Below are 5,986 nucleotides of genomic sequence, written 5' to 3'. Positions count from 1 at the left end.
GAGGGAAGAGAGGGAAGAGAGGGAAGAGAGGGAAGAGAGGGAAGAGAAGAGAGGAAAACAGAAGAGGTTAATACCTCATAAATCACAATGAAACCTTCCAGGCAACAGAGGTATGTAGGGGCTCCAGGCCATATACTGAACTCTCCTTCAATGCCCTTTCCAAGCCTGAAGTCACTCCATCTCCTAGTAGATTAAAATGAGACCTAAGAAAGACACAATTTATTTTAAATGGGCAGTAATTTAACTCTGCTGCATGCTCCAGGGAAAAGAGAGGAAGGGGAAGGCAGGGAATCTGCAGCTCATAGACAGACTGTAGAGCCCTGAAGACACAGGAATCCCAATTGCCCAGAGCAGCACCAAGGGGGATTTCATCCTATTCAGTGTGAGAGAGCACACAGAGTTTAACATCTTATCCAGTACCTAACGTTATGTTTAAAACTCCATAGTACCCCTCCAGGCCCACCAGCTAATGCTTTCCTTGGTACAGAGTCCTGTCGGGTGGGATTCGGCACACACAGTCTGCCTCCACTGCAGCCCTGCTTATGCATATTTTTGTCACATTTAGCCAAGCTCTTGCATTTCAGAGCCTGGTTGCTCAGTGATCTATAAACGGGTGCTCATGCCAAGGAACCTGAGGTGCCAAGAGAATGACTGAAAGCTTTACAGTATGGCGGAAAGCAAACTGCAAAGAGCACTTGGGTGACACTTTCTTCCTGAGGGAATGACGGCATGAGGAGGGTGAGCTGCCTGAACGTGAGCTGAAGGCAGCACCCAAGTCATCCAGCAAGACTGAGAAGCAGGCACACCTCAAGGAAGCTGCTCCCCCTGCAGTCAGCCCTCCTGGGGCAAGGCGGGGGGTGGCAGAGATGCACGTAGAGGAATGTCTGGTATGTGCCACTGCCAGTTGCTGGGGGACACTGACATCATCTGGGACAAAATTAGAAAACCTTGAGCAGGAGGGCAATGTGGCACAAGTGCTAAGTCAGCCACAGGCTATATGTGGCACACCAGTTGGTGCCTTCTTTCCCCTTCTTTAGAGACTCATTCCTCTGCCTGCTCCTTCAGCAAGGTTTGACTTCAGCCTACACTGTCCTGTAGGCTTTGTGCCCCTGGCTACATTCAGGCTAGCAACGCCTTATACAGCACTTGAAGGAGCCAAGAGGCAAATCCTCCCTCCAAAACACACCCATCTCCTCTGATGAGCAAACAGAGCCCTTCATTTGTGCATGTAATCCAACCTTTGTGCCATTATATAAAGCTGTCCCCAGTGTTCATCCCTATTTTCTATCACCTGCAAATCCCTACCTGTCTGGTAACAACCCTGCACAGACACCTCCTCTCATGCTGTGCCCTGCTCCCAAACCACCTTCCTCAGGACAGGGCACCCTCCTCAGACCAAGACCCCCAAAACACGTTGACCTGGCTGTTTATTGGGCTTGACTCTCTCCTACATGAGTTTCTACAGCTTATCAGGGCATCCTGCAGCTGCATCTTGGATAGCAAATGGCTTTGCTTTTTGTTGAAAGTGCTTCCATGTTGAGTACTGAAAAAGCCAAATCATTAGCAGATTAATTAGGCACCCTGTTGCACACAGCATTACAGCTGAAGCTGAGATCTTGAAAGTTTGCTGGCAGTGGATCCTGGGCTTCTTACTTAAAGCCTGAGGTGAAACGTGCAAGAATCAAACTGGACCAGCAATTCCTCTCTCTTTTATGGCCAAAATTACGTGTTTAAGAAAACACAAGGATCTCTGCAGCATCTTGGTGTGGCAAAATGCACCCAGTCTCTATCAGTTCAAGAACTGCTGAAGCACAGAAAAATGTATTACATATTCTTTCCAAATCTGTTATATTCCTATATTCTTGATAACTGCCTAAATTCTCAGTTCCTTCCTGGATCTTATTAGGTTTTTGGCCTCAAATAATCCTCCAGCAACAACGTGTACAATTTAACTGATGTTGGAAAAAACATCATTTCCATGTATCAGTTTTAAATTTCACTGAACCTCCCTTGTTTCCATTCAAAACATTTCTCTGTGAATGTCCTTGTATTTCTTGTAACTTTGGATAACAGGAGTACTTCCTACTCATGGGCTGAATCAAGTAGGTGGTTGTTTCAGACCACTGCAATCTTTCTCAGAGATCACTGCTTGCCAAATGTTACATGTACACTTGCAATTTTTCCTGCTGACTTTGCAGCCACCCAATCTTCAGAAGAGAAACACAGCAAATATTTAACAGCAGCAGGTGTCAGATAGGAGTTGATCACAGTAAAGAGAAAACACACTGGACAGCTGAAATGATAGCAGATAAGTGTGCACGGGTTACATTTCTCCTAAATGCTCCAAGAAGAGATTGGAATATGCTGACTATACTTAGGTGTTTGTAAACAGTCTCTATTCTCACACCTTGCCCGAAAGCAAAACTCCCACCAGAGCCTTTTGAGTGATCAACATTTCCCCTGGTGCTTGATCTGGCATCCTGCCATGAACTCACCAACAATTTCAAAAAACAAATGGGAAGTTAATTGCATTTTCAGGTATTTTAGACAGCAAAAGGCAAAAGTCTCGAAGGGAGATCATTGTGAAACAGAGCAGAAGCAGCAGCGCTCACCCTTTAATTCAACAGCTCCAGGGCTTGTGCGGTCCCCTGAAATACAGGGCATCTTGTCTTCTACTTCACTGCATGGATTTAAACCATCAACTTCCTTCTCCTGGAGAGGGGCCTGGCTCCCTGGGCTACAGGAAACCTGAGAGGGATCCCTCCTTTTAAAACTGGACCAGAAAGGCAGAGAACTTCAGAGTAAACACACAGGGTGTGCAGCCCAGCACAGGAACTCCCACTTCCTCCCACTAGAAGCATCAGAATGAATCAATGCCAATGCTCTAGATGGAAAACACACTTCTCTTATGTTAATTCAACTAAATCCAGCCCAAATGCACAGAATTTTTGCATTGGCCAGAACCATATCCTCATCAACTAAACTGGTAAAAACCAGGCAAGCCCCAAGCAAGCTGCCCCCTGTGTCAGTGAGGAGCAGAGCTAACATGGCATCGCTTCCAATCAACACCTTTCTCACTACTGAATTTGCTGGGGCCTTGGGAAATCCGAAGCTACATCGCTGTTCATTGCGCCTCCCCTAAATATGGATTCTCCTGCAGGAGAAGAGCATCTATGCGCTGCCCAGGAGCTGTGCACCCAACAAGGCAGATGCTAGTGAATTCTCATCCTCAGCTGCTGCTGTTTTCCCTTAGAAGTGGATCTTGGCAAGTCCCAGAAAGCACGAGGGAGAGCCTGAGGCTTGCTCTAGTATTCCTGCTTGCATGAAGTGGCTGCTAAAAGTGGAAGAGGAGCTTTCCTGCTGCAGCCCCTGGAATGAGCTCTGCAGCCCAGAGCAAGATGATATGGCACCATCAGGGACCTGCAGATAGCAGCTCCCATGCAAGATCATAAAATCATAGAATACCCTGAGTAGGAAGGGACTCACAAGGATCAGTCACTGAGTCCAGCTCATGGCCTTGCACAGGACAGCCCCAGGAATCCCATCACATGTATGAAAGTGTTGTCTGAGCACTTCTTGAACTTTGTTAGGCTTGGTGCTGTGTCCACTTCCCCAGGGAGCCTGTTCCAGTGCCTGACCACACTCTGGGTGAAAAAACTTCCTAATAGTTCCAACCTTCCAACACAGCTTCATGCCACAGGGACGCATCTCTACATCACCTGGAACAACTTTGATCCCTATGGACAGATGTGATGTGCTCCCAGAGATGCCTTGGGACACATCCAAACTTACTAGGCAGATAAATCCATGGTGTTCTGTCAAGATCAGAAAACTGACCTCCTCCTCCTCTTCCTCTATACCTGTTTTATCTCTTCATCTGATCAATATACAATTATTTTGGGTCAGCAACTCACAAAATCTCCTTTGCTGGAGATTCTTAGACAGGCTACATCATCCAGAGACAGCACAAAGTTCATCCTTCACTTCAGAAAGCCTGTCCTCATCTTAAAAATATATTTCATGGCATCTTTCAGGCTTATTTCAGTGGAAATCTCAGGATCTCATAGGAATTATTAGACCACCATTGGTTCTTTCTTGCAATTAGTGTTCTCACAGGTGTAGTGATGTATAAAAATTGGTTTAAACTATTTCTTCCCAAGTTACACCTCCAGGATCCATTCACTGGATTTCACTGAAGTTTGGTTTGTGCAATATAAAACATCAGCATCACTGGACATACACCCATCAGGCCCCTCAGGAATGACACCCTACAGGTTCTTGCTGACCTGCAGCAGTGCAGGAGAGTCCACATTACCACCTTCCCAAAAACAGACTAGCAGAGCAGGGATCCCTCCATAAAGCACCTTGGAGGCACCCAGAAGAGCTCATACATCATAGGTTTTGGCCTACAGGCAGAGAAATAGGAAATTAAATATCTCCTGGTCTGTGTTCCCTAAAGCAGAAACTGAGCCAAGGCTTCAAATTATATCCATCAGTGTAGATCTATTGATTCAAAAGGGATGACTCAACTTCCAAGAAGTCTCTTGCTCAAGGTCATGGGCTGCAGCAAAGAAGAGCTCCAAGCATAGGTTTTCTTACATGAAAATACACCTTTAGCCACTCTCCATCCCTTTTTTTGGTGTGCATTTTTTTTGTAAATTTACTTTCCTTAAAACACATTAAACTAAAATGGAAGTCCTTGGCTGTCCTGCCAGACTTTGGATGCATAAGTGTCTGTCCAGGCCTTCAGGTTTTTAATTTCTAATTACAAAACACTCCACAGTATAGCTCATGAGACAGAAATAAGGGCCCCATCAAAAGCCTTACACTTACTAGTACAGAACTTGAGGAGTCTGGAGAGTAAATGGGAGAGGAATTGCTGGAGAAGGAAGGAACAGGCAGAAAAATCCAAGCTGGATTTTTCTGCAGAAAATCTCAATCTTGCACACCCAAGGGAACCATCAGGTTTGAAAGAGTTAGAAGCTGTTTTGCTGTGCTAGAAAAAGTCTACTGAAAACAGGCCATCTTATTCTGGAGGTTGTGTCTCCTGGGGAGCATGGGGAGCAGGGAGGTCCATCAGGAGACTAAGGAAAGATAGACAAGGGACACAGGATGGGCAGGCAAACAAAGCAAAAACAGACCACAGATGCCTCCTTGGCCCGATGGCCAGTTTCCATTGACAAATACATTACAAAAGGAAACCTTTCATGTGGGAAGACAGAATCCAGCTGATCTCCATTCTAATAGGGCACAACTTATCCCTAGGAGAAGAAAAAAAAATATCAAAGAAAAAGACTAAAGGAAGCAATTTTCAAATTTAAACACAGTCTTACCATGATGGAAAGGAATAATAAGAACTGCTGAAAGACACTCAGGGTCACGTCAGGGAGAGATGCCTTGGCTGAAGGTACTGCAGTGTTTTCCATATTTGTCTGCTTTATTTTTAAACACTCAGAGCCTTTGCTTGATCAACACTTCCTTGAAAAAGAAGGAAGCAGAGGAGGAATGAGGGGCTGCAGGGAGAGATGTAAATTAGGTTGGAAAATAATAATCTTCCCAGCCATGAAAGTCAAAATTCCTCCTTGAAACCAAATCCTCCTGGAGTGCTATCCATGGCATGGGGGGAAAGGGGAGGGAAGAAAAGAAAGAAGATTTATTACTTAAGCAGAACAGAAATTCTGATGAGAAAAAGAACTGTTTAATCCATACATAAATGCCAACAGTAGATCTGAAACTGGGCTTGTTGTATTTCCCTCTCCTTTGCATGCATAAAAAAAAAAGACAGGGGAGATGGTTTGGGTTTTTTAAGAGGGAGAAAAAAGCCACCGAAGTTCCTTGATCTTATGAAGCCCTGAACTCTTATATTCCATTTATAGCTCAAGCTGGAATGACATCCCCCTTGATTATCAAGCTGTCCAATCCAGCTGCATGTGTCAGGACTCTGTGAGGCACTAAGTGAAATATATATATGCCCTTAGAGAGTTTA

This window comes from Corapipo altera, unplaced genomic scaffold (assembly GCF_003945725.1).
Source record: "Corapipo altera isolate COAL_440 unplaced genomic scaffold, ASM394572v1 45, whole genome shotgun sequence".
NCBI classification, from domain to species: domain Eukaryota; kingdom Metazoa; phylum Chordata; class Aves; order Passeriformes; family Pipridae; genus Corapipo; species Corapipo altera.
Note: the sequence above shows the minus strand (reverse complement) of the source record.